We start from the raw sequence: 18,402 nt of genomic DNA, 5'->3' as shown, positions 1-18,402 counted from the left end.
ATGTTGTTTCATTTGGATTTGCATGCTGAACAGAGATAAAGCACCCAAAATTTGAAACACCTTCACCCTTGCTCCAATTAGGCTGGTTTACCAGCAGTGTAGGAGAGCGTGATTCTACAAGATTTAAGATCAGGGTAAAAAGAGAAAAGTGGAGACAAACACGATGCTAGCCTTCAGAGCAGAATACTGTTTTACTTCCTTCCCTTCCCTCCGGAGCGCCCCTGACAGAACGCAGCCCTAGAGTTAAGGATCAACAATGTCGCCCTATTTTGCCGACAGTACCATCGGTTACACCTCTTGCACTAAAAGCCTGGCACTCCGGCACCTCAGCACCCACCTTGCCTCCCACCCCCCCCCCCCCAGGCTCTACCCCACCTCCTCCCCAGCCCCCTTCCTTTCTCCTAAACCCACCCGTAACAACTCGCATCTCACCCACCGCCACCTTCTGGCAAACAGGTTTTGGCTGAAGTGTCCCAGGCGACTTTCCCTGAGGTTTAACACCCGGGACGTGCCAAGGCCTCGCTCTTGCCCCCCCCCCGAGCCTGGCTGCCCCCTCACCAGCCACCCCCAGGACCGCCCATGCTCTGCTCCAGCAAACACAACAGAAAACCAAGCCGCCCCCGGCGCTGGGGCAAACCACGCCAAGAGGCAGACCGCCACAGCGTGGTCCTCTAGAAGAGGGCCCCGCACGCCCGCTAACTCAAACAGAAGAACCGGAGAAAGACAGAGAAGCGACCCGCAGGACTCACCACAGCCCTTCACCGCGCAGTGCGACGCCTCAGCCCGCTCTCCCCGACGGACGCTGACAGGAGACACCGCACCCTCCCCCCCCCCCGCGCAGGCTCTGTGGGCAACTCCTTCCTGCGCTGAGGACCCCGCTCCAGAAGGTTCCACGGCCCCGCGCGGCGCGGCAGGGCGTTGCCCGCTCCGCAGAGGGAGCCTCGGCGGGCGGCTGAGGGGAGGCTGCTCCTCCCCCAGCCCGGCGGGAGAGGAGTTATCGGGGTTCGGCCCGGGGAGCCTGGCCCTTCGCGTGTCTGTGAGGTCGGTTCAGTGACGCTCAGTGGAAAGCTGTGAGGAGGTACGTGGGTATTTTGCTCTTCGTTTTGCCGGGGTGGTTGGTGATCGGTTTGTACGTTGCTTTTGCCACGTTTCGGGGAAGTCGTTTTCCCTGACTCGAAGTCACCCCGACATCAGCTTCTGTTATTGTTAAACCAGTCATGTTATTAATTAATGTGTCTATCAATCAGAGTCACGTAGGTTAAAAATAGATATTTGTTGTTGTTACGCTGTATTCAAGTGCAATGTATCGGTTTTGAATACGCCCTCTGTCCTCTCTGTAAGGAGTAAAAGTTACAGAGGCTGGTGGATTTTCTGATGGTTTGGTGAATATTTATGAACAGCAGAACAGATTTCCTCAGCTAGAAGAAAACAGTAAAGACTAGTTCATCCTATAGTTTGCCCAGAAGGTTGATCGTTATAAATTATTTTATTGACCCATGCTCTGCTCAGCATCCTGCACTTCAGTGAACCGAGCAATCAACACTAAATGCAGGTAAGGGGGGGGGCCGTTCACAGCAAAATATTACTGCTGAACAAGCATGTCGTTTTATCATGATGCACAGTTCATTTCCATTTCGGTTTCTCTGGTGCATAAATTTTATCTTTGGAAGTCCTGGACCAACTGGGACTTTTCAGTTTTCAAACAAAAGCTTCTGGATTGTGGTTATACGGACACGGATTGTATAGTTGTAGGTATCTATATGCACTTGTTTGTATGTGTTTACACATAAACAAATTGTAGCTGTAATTCCCGTGGAGATCACATCCTGGCATGTCAAATATGATTCTCAGTCTAGATAATGCATAAGAAAGTAAGTTGTTCACCTACTTATGACTGAATATAAATCATCCAGTATAATTCATTATGGGTCACTGAGCCCACGTGCAGTTTGGTGAAACAAACTATGGGACAGGAGCACTTCGTGTTGTAGAGGCAACTGTAGAGGCAAAAGTCTCATTAAATATATTTGTGTCATCACGGCAATATCTGAAGAGTAGAAATAGGTTTGCTTTTTGCCTCAAATGAATGCTTTCAGTGCAGAGTTTAAATTAAGACACCTAGAAAACTGAGTTGAATTCTGTTCAATATTTTTTTTTCTCACAGTACATTAAGGGGAGTATTTTCTAGGTAACTAGTACTATCCTTGAATTATTCATTCTGTAATTGGCAAAATCACCAATGTTCGAAGGAAATTCAAAGTAAGGAGAGGAGTCTTCTGGTTTTACTCTGAGTAATTTTTAATTTAAGTCACTAACTTGGGTAATTTTTGATTTAAGTCACTAACATGAGAGGCAAATACTGCATTATGAAAGAGGAGTGTATCTATCCCTACATGGTTCCAATGTATCAAATTTAGATTTCCAGTGTTTTGTTGGTTGATTTAATCCATACTTATTTGTATGAAATAAGGCTAGCATCCCTGGTGACATATACATGTTAAAGATTGTTTTACATTTTGGTTGTAGAACATTTTCAACAGTGTTCCTGGACTTTCTGAATTTTATGAATTATATCTACAAGAATAGGTTTTACAGCTATTTTCCAAAAGCATAATACCTCTAGGACTATCCCCTTCCTGAGAGAGGAAGAGGAGAAAGAGGGTAGAAATGTCCATTAATGCAAAAGAATAACATGGAGATTTGTCAGAAAATATAACATGGATAGAAAGGTGGTATTATATTTCTTTGGTCCTTGTCAGGATAAACGATCCTATGTGTCTGGTTCATGTGAAAGTATTGATTTATTGTTTGAGAAAGATTTCTAAGGTAAAACAGCAATAAAAATTAAGGCCTTCATTACATCTTGCTTTCCATTTCCTAAACAAGGAGTTCATTCTCACTTTATTTGGAGATGTATTTTTTTCTTTGTTAAAAAATTGTTCAAAATCTCTGAGAATATCTTTTTTGGTACCTAATATTGTGCTCAATAGTGCACAGTGATAGGCACAAGGAGCAGAACCTGTATTCATGATGAAAAAAAGACATTGAAGATATCTCAGTGTGGTACAAAATCATATACTTAAATTACTGGTGGCTTCACTACTTTAAAATATGATGGAATAAGTATAATTAAAAGTCATAGTAATTATAATGACAATGTGTCATCTGATGTATGGTACATTAGCCAAAATTTATATGCTGCTTTACGCCAGAACAGTTTTGCTGGCTCAGAGGAATAATCATCCTGGTTCTTGGGACATTGGAGGCAAATGATGTTTAGGGTCTGATTTCAAAAGTAGTAGGCTATGCATTAGAACTAGTGACTTAAGTAGGTCATTTAATCAGTGACTTCGAGTATTCACAATATTTGGGGGAAAAAATTGAAATTTCCAGCATATACTGCATTTTATCTGAAATAAAACTAACAGTGGTGGGTTTAATGTTTTTTGGCTGATTGAGATCTCAAAAGCAAACTCTGTAGTAGAGTCAGTTGTGCATACATATGCATCTATAATGGAACAGAGATTTAAAAGAATGTCATATAAAACAACAGCTGTGTAGCTTATTTATGTTCAAGACAATACTACCAAGACAAGATAATTTGTTAAATATGTTCTTGTTTTGCACAGTGCTGTTCCCTTAAACCTCCACAACATGACATGACTATGTGTCAGTATTAAGACAGGATGACAACGAAAGATTTAAAGAAGTTTTATAAAGTTGTGGTAGGGATCCGTTCCACTATGCCCAAGGTAAGAGCTGCCTTTGAGTAAAAGACCTACTAGACTCCTATATCTCTTTTACATTGGTACACTGACAAAAAACATGAGTCACTTCTTACTGAAACAAGTATAAAACTAAGGTAATTTGGAATTATATTTTTTTAAGTAGAACATTGTAAAGTCTCCTAGTTCGACCACTAGTTGTTGTTTTGAACATAGTGGTTTTTTTCCTAAAGATTCTTCTTTGAAGTCCATAAGACTTCACATTCTGTATACATATTATCATTACTGAGAGTAGGACACCTTGTGTTAATGTTGAATTTTCCTAGTTGACACATACTGAGAAAGCACAGAACTGCAGCTAAATCCAGAACGGTTAAAGTGTCATTACAATAAAAGCATGCTACAGGGTGACCTAATTGGATTTAATTTAATACCCAAGTTCAAGATTTATGGAAGTATGATGAAACTGAACAAATTTATAACTAAAGTAAACTCTCTTACAAAAGGCAGAAGAATCGGGAAGAGAAACAGATCACAGCATTTTCTGCCCACATGAAATATCTATCTAATTGATGTATAGAGTACCTATCGCTTTAGTGGCTAGAGGCTCATCTCCAACATCCCCCCCCCCCGCCCCCCAAAAAACCCAACCAAAAAAAACACCAAAAAACCCCACAAAGCCTTCAACAATTCTTATCCTCCAAAATAAGAAATTCCATACTGCTACAGACTGGAGTGGCTGACCTTATGTTCTTATTTTCTCAATAAAACATAGTATTTGTTTCCTGCACTACCCACTTTGACACCACCCCCCACCCCCCCCAAAAAAAAGACAGAAATCCTTCTTGAATATAAAGAAAACATGAGAAAAGTGATACAGTCGTTGAGAAACCAAATTTTTAAAAAAGCAGCTCAAGTTACATCTGGACACTAGCAGCTTTCTGGTCCTAGGTACAGGAGAGACTTGCAAAGAAGTTTTTATTTTAAAACACCTATCTATCTTCAGCAGAGAACAATTCAAGCTGATTTTGCAGTATACATCCAAGAAAATGCCAGTGTTTTTCAGCATAAGTTCTAGTCTTGCAACATTGTGTAAGATCTATGGCTGGTTGTTCAATATGTTAAGTGCAGCCATGTCCTACAGTAGAAACAAAGCATCATTGACCCACAGGAGATGCAAATACCATGCAGGCTGAAATAAGTGATGCTGCCTGTATCAGGTAATTCCTGTCAAACTCAGTATTCTTCAGTATGATTTTTGCTCTTCATTTTTACTTTCGGATACATACATACTTGTTATATGTAATACTTTCACATATTGTACAGCATTTCTCTGTGGATTTTGGTGTAGATTTAAAACTTCTCCAGATATCTTATGAAAATAAAGATGATGAGTAGTTAGAGAAGTAGGAAACATTGTAGCGATATTTCTGCGATTTGCATAGCCAAGAAGATTGGGCTTCGAATTACTGTCTGAAAAATGTTCGTGGCTGAAGCATTGAGTGATTCCTCTTGAGAATGTTAAACCATGACAGAGTCAAAGAAAATACATGAAGGTAAACCAGAATGGAGAATTACAGTATGTCATTTATTTCTTGGTAACTGTCTATATGCATACTCTTATGCCAAGGTTTATACTAAGTAATGAAAATACCTATCCTCAATGAAAGGAGTTTAAACTGTTTTGCATGGTAAAAGCTTGTGGGTGAGTTAATCTTGACATCCTTTAATTCCTGACATTCACTTCTCACCAGTGTGTATCAACAACACAAACTGACTCCAGTTCTTGCAGTGGGGCTTCTCCAAAGTTTTGGCAGGAACACTTAGAAAGGAAAACAGGTGAAGAAGTTCGTGGGTTTCATATAAATCTATACTTATGAACAAAAGAAATTGGTAGAAATTTAAATGCCTTAGAGAATTATATAATCGTCAGACTAAGGATACTAATAACTAATAACTGTGTGGGGTGTTGTTTTGTTTTAGATTCATATGTATATAGTTAGATAGTATTTGTACATACTGTTTTCTCTCTGCCTAGTGCCATTTGATCTAATAGTTTAAGTTTTAAGAAATTTGATGTGTCTCAGGCATGTTTACATTTGCTGCACTTGGGCAAGACATTGAAAAGATGACCTGGAGTGGGGAGGAGGTTGCCCCTTTTGTTGGGGGGGTGTGGGGTGTGTATAATTATCTAGTTGTTTCCTAGAAAAGTGAAGTCAGTTTACTGTGCCATCTTACAGTAAGGTACAACTTTGATTTGAATGATTTTCGTCAACAATACAAAAATAACTTGTGACAAGGTCTATTAATTGTATTCCTGCACCACTTCACTGATGCTGTCTTCCTCGTCCCATGTATCTGGGAGTTAGTCAGGTCAGATAACTGGTAAGCAGTTGTTCAAGGTCTTAGATATGCTGTGACAATCAAATAGTACATGGACACACAACGCAAAAGGAACATGTCTATCCCCAGAGTGTTCTCTCTGACCTTCAAAGTAATGTCTGCATGACACATCTGTTGGGAGAGGCGTCTGGCCATGCAATCCGGGAATGATTTTTTACTGGACACTCTAGAGCTTTCACGCTTTGCTCCAGCTTAGCTAGTGATAAGCAGCTTCGTAACAGCTATAATTCTGGCCACTGATACTCTTTATTGGCATAAGGTAATAAACAGATGATGTTAACCAAATACTTTCAATATCAGGGAAAATAAAATTTTGTTGTTAGGATCCTGGCATCTGATGATCTGCTCATCTGCATTTCCTGGTGGCACCTTTCTCATAACCTGTACCCTCAAGCGGCTTCAGCTCACAAGTGATAAACCCTTTTCTTCTATGGAACACAGAGAACACGGTTGGGTTCTACATGGCTGTATTGTTAAAAAGTGCAAGTACACTATAATGGGTGTATATACATCTGTGTGGAATACAGATAGTAAAGGATAAGCTTGAATATAGGTAGATGTAGAGATACATGCACATATAGATATATTTAGGTTTAACCCAGGGATTGTACGCAAATACGATGAAGCTGCAGGCTGTTCTTTCAATGCAAGGTACATAAAGAGGAGTTGGGAAAGATCCCCACTTGCTAAGTTATGTTATTTTTTCCACTAAAGCAATTAAGATTAAGAGCTCTTGCTTTTTATTACATTACGATGTGTATTTTAGTCTGTGCTGTTACTATTTGTCTTTAAAGTGTTTTGACAATATGTACATGAATTGCTTTTATAAACTTCTCTGCTTCTACCATCTAGACATATGAATGATTCCCTGCATATATTGCAGAAAAGCATGAAACAGGAAAAAAAATCTTAAGCATTTCTTATTTGAGTACGTGTCTGAAGAATTGGTTTTTATCAATCTTTAAACATTCATCAGAGACAAATGATTTATTCATGCTTAATAGAGCATCCCAGTCTGTTGCAGGTTTCATTAGCTGAAGTTTGAGTGACTTCTGTTTGCCATTATAATACTTTACATTTATACAACAATTTTCATTCAAAAGTATTTCCAAGTGCTTTGCATAGTGTGTGTACGTAAGGTATAAACTAACCAACCAGTAAATTAGAGTTACCTCTGGAGTGAAGCTCTGCAGAAACTTTGTGGCAAAAATCTTGTATGGGTGTAATTTTTATTTTTTTAATGAAATGTCATTGATTTCAAGGAAACAGAGCATACAATTGAATTAAAGTGTGTTTTATAGAGGAGAAAAGAGTCTTACAGCTAGGGTACTTGACTCCAACCAAGAAGTGGTCTCTGTTAATGGCTTCTGCCACACACCTTCTGTCATCTTCAGGCAATTTGCTTAGCCTGATTTGGACCTTAAAGAAAGTCAGGATAACTAAGAATTATACCAGCTAAGCTTTGGTGACTGTTCATGTACATAGTTAATTACTTAAAATACAAGTGAGTCACAGTTAACTTTAGTCACCTTTTAGCAATGAAAAAGCCCTCTTCCACTGACAGTAAGCTAAGTTGTATGATACTGTATTTGCTATGTGCTAATAACGTAGTTACTGAAGATCATCTCCATGAGTCTGAACCATCAGTTACGTATCTCAGAAATAATACTTGCTTTATTCCAGTTTTTGACAATTCTGATTATATTGCATGAACTTCAGACTAAGGCTGTTTCCCTGTCTATGCAGCAGTAAACACAATGTCTTCAGATCCTAGTCGGAATTTCTAGATGCAGTTTAACAGAACAAAGCTCTTCCTTGCATGTCATAAGATAGTTGCTATCATAAGATAGTTGCTATAAGCTTGTGCATAAATTGAGAGTCTATTCAGATCCGTAGTAAAACCAAGAAAGGACATAAATTTTTTAGCTTAAAAAAAAAGAAATCATAAAAAATTCCAATTTGGCCAGATTATTCTCCTATGTCATTAATGTAGAGCACCAGAAAGGGTGTCAGTCCTTTTTTTATTTTCTTTTTTTCTTGAATGGAGCTGGTAGTACTGGAATCTCTCCAAGCTAAACAACGTAAAGTAGCAAGTTGGTCAGGGTGGGTAAAGTGATCTACAAACATGGGATTTTTCTTTCAAGGTTGGCAGGAATAAGAAAATTCTTTAAAACTAGAACAGGTAGACAACTATTTTGCGTATCTTTTGACACTCATGTTTCTCCTGGCCTAACCTCAGCATGCTGCTGCAGTGCTTGCAACCACCTTGCTGTGCTTTACAACAAATCTATTACTTTTTCTTAATCTGCATTTGACTATTCAGTAGTTATTTCTAACTCCCACAAGGAATAGTACAAACTTCACAACTGATTTCAGGTACGGTGGTGCAATGAATTTACAGGAACTACTGAAGACATAATAGGCAGAACAAAGGGTGCTAGAATTTGGTCCACAATTACTTCAGTGTAGCTGCTCACATGAGTAAACATTTGCAAAATTGAAACTACCTTTCTCACTTTGTGCAATGAACAGTCATCCAAAGATCCTGGTGACATACTCTGCTCATCTGAAAGCAAGCTGTGTAAGAGAACAGTATGTCTGTTCTATATACTTAAGGTTCCTATCTGTACAATAGAACTACTCAACAGGATAACTTTTTTTTTCAATGCTAGCTGCACTCTTGGTCACAGTTACTGGCATAAGTAAACTTAAGCTTTTTGGACATTCGTAGTGCTTCATATTCAGTCTGTTCAGACTGCTAACTTGACTTAGTAACCCCAGAGGTTACTTCAAAGTACTGTGTTCTTGCTGAACATGTTCCCTGCTTCCCCTTTATGGGGCACAAGATAACTTCAAAACATAGCCATCTGACTGGCAGTGGAAGAACTGTCCTCTTTTAATTATCTGCATAAGAACCCCCCCCCCCCCAAAAAACAAAAAATTATTTGCTCTGTATTATTAAAATGGTCTACACCCAGAATAAATTCATTCAAGCAGGACTTTTTTTGGTAACAAGTTTAGTAAGCAGCTATATGTTTAATGCAGCTTGCTGTGTGATATCATAGGAGGAAAGAGCCCCCTAATGGCTTCAAGTTATCTAGGAAAATAAAACTAAATTTCACTTTCTGTGAGTTCAAGCTGGAAAGCAATGCAAAATTAGTTTCAAAAAGGCCAGGTTAGTCTTCTTGAGAAAAAGGTGATGCAACTGAACTAGTTCAAAGTGTTGCAAAAGGTCCAGATTAACAGCATTATAGACTTGAAAGAAAATGCACAATTTGTAATATGTACCCTCTTAAAATCTTTTTGATTTGAGGGGTTTTTAGCTACTTTTCCTGAATCTTACAAAAGAAGATGCTTACACTGTAAATCTTTAATGTGGAAATGAATAACATATTTCATGAGTATAAACTTAAACTAATTGTTTGGGCTTCTGATTTTCTTTTGTGTTTTTAAAAAAATAATGTTCAAATAGAACATTCCCTTTGCAAAAATAAATACTTTTTAGTATTATTTGGAGTTTCATGGTGGGATGTAACCTGAATATTAACAGATACTAATCTGAAGGTAATCATATCACAGTCTTTGGAAATAAAATCATGCTAATTCTTTGATTTCAATCACAAAATTATAAGGTATATTTAAAGAGCACAGGTATAGTAAACAACACTTTAAAGAAGGAAAAGAGAGAAATGAATAAGAGCTGTAAGAAAGCTTTTGAGCATAAGTAAAGGATTATTTTTGCAAGTCAAACTGCACATGAAATGTTTTCAGACGGGCCTTAAGTTTTGTAAGGAGCCAAAGTGAATTAGGCATCCAATTATCTTAGCTCCTTATAAAATTCTGTCTACATTTGGTAGATCTAATGCCTAATACCCAGGTCTTTGTCTTACAGTTAATTAAAATGTAAAGGGTTTCTTTCCATTATTTATGGTCAGATTCTGACACACTGACTCCATAGTCAATGTATGCAGTCCTCACCTCTGGCAATATTTTATGGAGTAAAATACCACTTAATGAAAGCTAAGGTGGCAAAATGTGCCCCCAAGTGACTTTCTTGCTACCTGGAAAGAATTGCAGAAGAAAACATTGAAATTGCTGACATGGATCAATTTTGTATATAAAAAACCAACATAGACATTATTCACAGAGAAAATATAAAGAAATAAAACAGCACAGATGCTATAGTTTAAATAAGCCTTTGGTTTTGGCTCATCAGTGTACTTCTTGTTTTGCTAGTGCTTATTCATATAATACATTATAGAACATGAAGCTGTCTCTTGAGCCTTGCATATTTTGTTCGTGTGGTCACTTAGCTACTCCTTCAAATTATTGTTAGTTTTTTTTAAAAAAATCTATATATGTCTAAGGTCCCCAACATTTATAATGTCTTTTACAAATTATAAAAAATCATTTTGGTAACTGTGGGAATTTCACTTCACATTTGGGATTTTGAGACATCATTAAGTATTTGAGTATGATGCCTTACAGAAACTTACAAAAAATATCTTGACAGAGGAAGAGAAGAAAGTGCTTTTCTGTATTTGTGATGTTTTTGTCATTGGATTACAGTTAGGTGCATTGTCTATAGTGGGCTATTGCTGCTAGACTGTTTCTTAACTGGACAAAGCATTGGATAGTTGTACTTGGCTGGCTGCAAATCTGCTTAAATGCTTGGGTTAATAGGCTGATGCCTCTGCTTCACTCAGAGGGAGTACTCACAATAGCTGGTATATGAAAAGATCCTTTCAGTTTGGAGCAAAGAGCAGAGCGCACAAACTGATGAGGAAGGTGGTGCAGATTATCACAGTTGGAAGGAGCATGTTACTAATGAAGTGACAGCACTGTCTTCATGGCATTATGCTCCCATGGCCTGTAAACACCAAGTCAATCAACTTTTTGACTTGCTACATAACCAAAAGCCGGGTTATTTCAGTTTTAGCTTACCACCTTCAAAATCACAGCAACCTATCACAACCTATCACCTACCACAGCAAAACCATTTCCAACACAGCCGAAGGAAATATGCAGAAAGTTTATGTAGAGCTGGGCAGTTAGGAGACAGTAGTGTCAATGTCACTTCAAAACAAGCAATCAGTCCATGGGTTGACTGCTTCAAACATGCAGCACAGCGTAACAGAACATCCTAGGTTTCATATTTCAGGTCATAAGCCTTGATCTTCGCTTTGCAGGCAGAACGTTAGCAATAACTACTGTATCTATAAAAAGATGGCAGTCTAATGCCATATTATTTAAGGCAGATCATGTTTGCACAGCAGAGGTAAGCTTGCAGTCAAAAGACAGATACTGTTTCAAACTACTGACAAGCACTGAGAAATCCTCCAGGTAAATGTTCCCTCTACCTAGCTTTACAACATGTACAATAATAAACTAATAATATGAGAGAGCTTGTGCGCTGTTATTACTCCAGACTGCTTAGCATGTGTGGGACAAGTTACATTAAAACGTCACACAAGTAGTTAGAAATAATCGCTTCTGGCTGCTTCATCCCCATTTACTTGAAGGGTTAAACATGATAAATACAATGCACAAACCATGTCCTGTTCTTAGTTGTCTTTGTACATAATATTTGATACATATCATCTGTGAGTGAAAGAAATTTAAGTGCAATAAATGCATTCTGTAAACAGATGCCAAAGCTTGTATTTAACATGCAAGATACAAAAAGAATAATTCCTTTTTTATCTGCTCAGAAAAGCAAAGGATAATTTCCTTACCTGCAAGATCAAACTCTGTATATCATCAGTACTATGTGAGCTAAGGGGACAGGATGAATTTTTGTCTTCTGTAATAAGCCTTTCTTCAGAGATGCAGAATGTAAGAGATGTAATTACAAGTAAAACGAACTATTCCAATGTCCAGTCTGTTATCAGTTGCATTGGTTTAGAGCTGGCATCCTCTTGCAAATGAAAAAAGGTAGCTCAGCAAGTTGTCCACTGAAGGAGCTCGATATCGGTATTATCAGGCACCAGCAGTCACATACTGATGCTATAGTGTGTACAGTCTCCCTCTATTGTGCGCTTTCTCTCGCTTGCTCTCCCTCTCTCACCCTAACGTTCACTCAGCTCTGAGTCTGAGCTCCTTCTGCTGCTGTATAATCAATCTAGCCTGTCTGAATCTAATAGGCCTCTATTTAACCAGCCAATCAATAGCACAGATTCTGCTGCTGCTCCCCAGGGTCTTTTCCAGGAGTGGTGCAAACAGTAAGAACTTGGCCAGCAGTTTAACCAAGTATTTTTCATTATTTTATCTCCCTTAAAGAAAAATTTTTTAGGAGAGCCCAGTTTCAAAGCTATCTTTCTCTCTGTGTTTTTTCATGAGAGTTACATAAACATGCACATTGTACAGCACTAGCACTCTGAACACTTTTAAATTTTTATCCATTCTATCTGTTTTAAAATACATATTAGGAAAAAAAAAGAAAGAAAAGAAAATATACACACACACTCCCCCCACCCCCCAATCTAGAAATGAACCTGCATGGCAAGTCTTGGGCTTTGTGTTCTGAAAAATTCAGTAGCAAGTTTTGTAACTTAGGCCTGTTTATGGCAAGTGTAGAAATTAAGCATAAATGAAGAAGCAGGAAAATTGTGGTTCACAGACTGTACTTCTAACCCCGTCATCTTGAACTACCTTCTTTCCTACACTGTTTATGTTTCAGCTTGTATGATTTTTATTTTTTTTTAAGAATTTGTCTGTATGGAAACAATGTAGATTCAGATACAGGAGGAATTGGAGATACAATATCTGTTCAGCAACAGATTCACATGGGACAGCTTCTTCTGCTAAAACAGTGAGCAGAACTAACTGAAACATGGAGTTAGCAACAAATAGCTGTTCTACTTTAAAAGCATACCCTATCTTGTACTGCACTGGGTTCCCCATGTCTGCAAACAATAGACTGTCCTTTAGTAGCTAAAAACAAAACTTCAGGATGGATATTGTGCAAAGTGAGTATTTTTATCACAACAGACTGACATTTTTTTTCTTTTTTTTCTTTTTTTTTTTTTTATTATTTAGAGGCACTAAATCATAAGAACATTGACTTGTAACCTGGTCATTCTGGTTGCAGTTCAAAATGATGAACCAACTTTCATGCTGAAGCAAACTGTGAGAAAGTGCCTACTATACTGCTGAGTCCAGAGGGTAGGTTTCATCAGTCACAGGTGCTTCCACATCACAGCATATTGATGCTATTGTATTGCTGTTCTATCATTTGAAACAGCAACTGTAACTAAAGTACACCATGAGTACAATGCATTCGGTGGTTTCTAAAGAACATACTGTCCCATTCTTGGTGGTGCCCTCCTATATGATTCTTGCAGAAATTCACCTGATTGCTGCCAAAGAATCCAGAAACAAAATGAGAGCTTTGATTTTCTGCCTCTTTGGTGTTTGGACTGTCCATCAGTCTAAGGATCTCTCAATACATTCATTGCATTAAGACCTTGCACCTGGGATCCTGTCCTGAGAACTGGAACTTGCAGTCCAACTGTTTATTCCATGGCTACAATTGCCTCCTTAGAGAGTTAGCATAGGTCAAACCTCTTACTGAAGTTTAAGCACTGTAGTCTAACATCCGAATCTAACATAGGCATGTGAGCAAGTAGATGTGCTGATAATTAAACCAGTTTCTTGTGACAACCTGGCTGATGAGGGTGTCTGCTTGACTCACAGGATTTCTTGTGTAAGCTCTTAGGAGTGGTCAAAAATGGTTGTTCTTTATCAGAAAATCCCCCATTAAATACAGTTACAGAGCCCTTTCAGATGGTTTATGGTCTACATAACCTACCTAGCAATCCAAACTTCTTGGATAAACACAAGCTAGTGCTACCAAGTCATCAATTTTATGTTATTAGTCTCTTGAAAATTCTAGTCAAAGACTGAAAGGGAAAGACAGGAGGAATAAAAAGACCCACTATTAGACTGGAGTTTGCAACACAAGAAAGAAATATACGGTGTTCATAAACAATAAGGGATACCTCTAAGCCTATTCAGAGATACAGAGCTATCAGGAAAACATTTCTGTTTAGTCTGAGTGTTTACACAAGAGTATGCGTTAAGGTCAGTTAATGGCAGAAAATACATTTATGCACTTGAATATCTTTTAAAGCACATACAAAAATAATCCAGGAAACAACCAATGAAGTCACAGTATCAACAACAAGTTCAGCTCATCCATTCTTAATGTGAAATATCACAGTATCAACTAATAATCTCTGATTCCTCAGTTGCATATGGAATACCTCATTAATTGCAGCCTACAAAACACATGTAACAGATGTCTCGAGTGTTTTGAGTGGTCTGCATCAGCTAAGTGATGCTCATGGGTAGAGAAAAAGATTAAAATGAGTAAATAAAAATGAAGATGGATAGAATTATGATCATACAATTGTATGAGTGAAGATCTGGTAGTGAAAGTGTGTAAGGCCTGTATAGTCCTATATGTTGGAAGAAGGACAATTAGGGTGGATGGTGTTCTGCTCTTAGGTGGAGTGTGGGAGCGGGGAGGGGTAGGGCAGTGCAAAGTTCATTCCAGATCTCAGTGAGGAAGGCCCAATAGCAAATGGTGTAATAAAATAGCTGTTTTAATAAGAGAGAATAAAGAGGACTATAGATAGGGAGTAAATCTTGCATGCCTCAAATGCTTGCAACGCTTCTTTCATGCAGCACAGACTATGGGTGGATTTTCCTACAGCATGCTGTGCAGATCCCATCCATGGAGAGGTTCTTTTCTCCCTCCCATGCTGTTGTGCCCTTTATCTTGTGTAACAAGCAGAATCACAAACCATCTCCTGACAGGTTGGGATGTTATCTCTGTCATAACACCCACCAGCACAGCACAGGCTGGCACGGGGCATGACAACAGGTTACCTTAAAGCAGCTGCTCAGGCTAACATATGGGCTGCTAAAGCCTTAAGCGTGGGGCACAATAGAGCAGGCATGGCTTGTCCAGGATCACTAACAGTATGGAATACAATGTCTTCTGCAAGGCTCCCAATACAGATGGGAGGAACACTGTTGCAGAATTCAGAGTGGAAGGAGCTCGCTTTCCAAATACCCTTCTGAAATTTTTCTTCCTGACGAAGTCCCAATTTCTTTCTGCATCTAATCTAATCTAGCCCATGCAAACCAAACAGTAGTTATATGTGAGGTACTATTACAAAATTATATGCTGTGCCATTTGGTATTTTAGTGTTTGGTCTTTGCTTTTCAACTGAAGGCAGGACTGTCAGGGTCACATTTTTAAAAAGAGGATGACTGTGTAAATCTCAGGAACTGGCCTTTTATGCAAACACTGAATTAATGATTGAAAAAATATCTACTGAAATTGTAATTGTACTTTAGAAATACAAATGTTGACATGCAGTTGTCTACAGGGTAGCTTTAGATGGTATATATGCTGTATGGAACTTGTGGGTATTGGAACAGGTTCATACTGAATATATGTGAAAATATCTCTTTGGCCTTCATGTGTAGTGGAGTATGATAAATTGTTTTAAGAATGTATGGATGCAACATATCACAACATGATGATTTAGGACTGCGCAGATGTAATCTTCAGTGGTTAATATAAATGGTTACTATCTAGATAAACAGATGTTTAAAATGGCAGTGTTTAATATTGAGACCAGAGTTTAAGCTTGAAACTTTGAAACATTGAGCTAAACAATGTCAAAGTAGTTTAGAATAAAAGGCATACTGTATATACTCTAGTAAGAAGCCCTGGGCATCCACCTGGTCTTCATTTTATTTTGCTTTTGGGGGGGGGGAAATAAGGTGCAATTATGTCATAGAACACTTCTGTTTGTGAGTGCTGTGTTTTTATATATTATTAAGTGTAATTCTCTGATAAATTGTTTCTCACTATTTCAGCTTCAATTAACAAAGAGGAAATCTATATGCTTCCTACCTCATGATTCCAACAATAATCAAGGTAGTTCTTCTGTAAGAAAGTAATCAAAGAAAAACCAGAATTACGCAGCTCTGTAAGACTAAATCTTTGAACATCTAATGATGGAATAGCAGATGTTGCCTATTCATAGAGGTGCCTTTGATGGATTCCCTCACAACAAAAATAAAAATAAAAGTCAGGGTTGAACATTTTACACCTTTCCCTCAAAAGAATGAATTAAATGAGCTTTCTACATTGAACCTAAACACTGGCTCTATTAATTTTACAATTGCTGGGTGATATTTTACCGATCTAGGTATCATTCAGGTTTCAAGTCCTGCCAAGCCTTAATATATTTTTAAAATGTTCAGGCTGTTCATAGGCTTAAAATTGAGTACTGCATACTCAGGTATGCAATGTAGAAACCTAAAACATTATTTATAGTTTTACCGATACTTAGGAAAAGTCTTTTTCCACTGATGGGGTACAAAGCTGTCTTTAAAATTTGTTTTAAATGCTTGAATATAAATACAAGGATACTGAAGGTAGATTTTGTCAATTTTATTTCATTTTTTCCTTAGAAAAACTCCCTTTCAGATCATGAAGGGCATGCTTAGGAAAGAAGCCAAGATACAGGCTATGAGAGATAAATAACAATAAAGTGTCTTGCATTCTATATAGTATTTCTCATTATTTCTTATAGAGAAGGTAAATATGTTACAATTTTGCTTGAAAGCTTTCTTTTTATTTCAAGCTATAGAAGCTAGTATTTAAGTTTTGTAGGTACTCAATTCAGTTTCTGTAAACATGCTGGAGAATAAGAGAAAGTAAATCTCCATTTATTAAAGACTTCAACTTTAGCCATGAAAGTTGTGTATACGAACCTGAGATAATGGAATACATGTCCATAAAACACAATATACCTTATTTTCTATCTGAATGCTTTAGTGAGCTTCAGGATGAACATCGCTATGAAAATGCAAACTAATATAATTGAAATTATTTATTATCATCACTGTTAATATTTATTGTATTACGATGTTTCTAGGTCAGACAAATAATTCTCTAGAAAAGGCAGTGATACTCTATTTGTTAGGGGAAACATACTTATGGTTACAAAACAAATTTTAATGTGTAGCATTTCTAGGGCTATATTTATCTTCTGCTTCTCCATGCAAAGATTAGGATCATCCATTCCAAGTTTAGAAATGTTCTCTTGGAATTTACCAAATCTACTTTAAATTTATATCTGTCTATGATGTATTTAACACAATAGGAATTGGTCTTTTTCTCAGACTTCAGAACCTTCAAAGGGCCACACTGATGTTAGTGAATGAAATGGGCTGTACTAGCCTCAAGGCCAGCTGAAATGGAAAAGCTCATATCCATAGAGCTAAAGGTTGTTCTTCCTTAGAGCACCATGGCCACATCTAAGCTACCTCTTGGAAGTGTTTGTGATAATTTCTGAATTTTACATAAGCCTTATTTGGAGGAGTTAGCCTAGGCCATAACTTTTTTAGACATTTAAAAATCCAGGCAATTACTGAATTAATTTATCCAAATTTCCTGATTCCCAGTATGATACAATTAAACTTTGAGTTTTTCAGTAAAACACAGAAAAAATAATGACTGTATTTAGAAAGAATGGGATCTTCATGAAAATTCACAGTTGCTGTAGAGCCTCTAGCTTCACAAACTAAATATTTGCGTGGAGACCCAATTCTCATTGCAAGTAGTTTGTTCCCTAAAACACTGACAGTAGTGAAGTCGGAAAGTGACTTCAGTAACATATATACATCTCTAAGATACATTTAATCTAGCAGTATGACCTTCAGCCACTGACTGCAGATCCAAGCATGCCAGCTGGTTTTTGTTTGTTTGTTTGTTGTGTTGTTTTTCTTTAAAGTTCAGAATGTTGTTAAAGGGCGAAAAAGAAATGCTCTGCCCCCATGCCAGTCTTTGCCCCATCTCTTGTCATCCCATTCCTGTACTTTACAGCCTCCTAGGTCTCCACTTCTCAAGGGCTCTGCTGTCATACCAGGCTGTCTTACATCATTATGGTGTGGTCAAAAATACATAATTCTAAGCAGAGTAACTATTTGTTGCTACTATGCTTATAAAACTAAGGTTGCACTATACAAAGACAAGCAAAAGAAGTAAACCATAGCCACCTGGTCAAAAAAAAACCAAACCAAAAACCCAAACACAAAAAATCACTGCTACAGTTAAACAACCTAAAACAAAGCTCAGGTTCAGACAGAGCAAGTCTGACAAACCTCAGTTCTGAGGAGCAGCAAATTTGATACAAAGTCTGAGGCCTGTCACTAGCAATGACAACACTGTATGATGGGTCTGCAGATT

General features: G+C 37.9%; 1 protein-coding gene across 3 annotated transcripts in view; it reads right to left on the bottom strand.

The window, feature by feature from the left end:
- Positions 1-12,163, bottom strand: part of CDH18 (cadherin 18) — a 549,881-nt gene extending 537,718 nt beyond the window's left edge. For all 3 annotated transcript variants that reach the window (XM_052781123.1, XM_052781150.1, XM_052781174.1), the window contains exon 1: positions 11,864-12,163. The gene's annotated coding sequence lies outside the window, so the exon portion shown is untranslated. The remainder of the gene's footprint in view (positions 1-11,863) is intronic.
- Positions 12,164-18,402: the final 6,239 nt, after the last annotated feature.

The sequence above is a fragment of the Harpia harpyja genome, chromosome 1 (assembly GCF_026419915.1).
Source record: "Harpia harpyja isolate bHarHar1 chromosome 1, bHarHar1 primary haplotype, whole genome shotgun sequence".
In the NCBI taxonomy this organism is placed as follows: domain Eukaryota; kingdom Metazoa; phylum Chordata; class Aves; order Accipitriformes; family Accipitridae; genus Harpia; species Harpia harpyja.
Note: the sequence above shows the minus strand (reverse complement) of the source record. Positions and strands in the feature narration are given on the sequence as shown.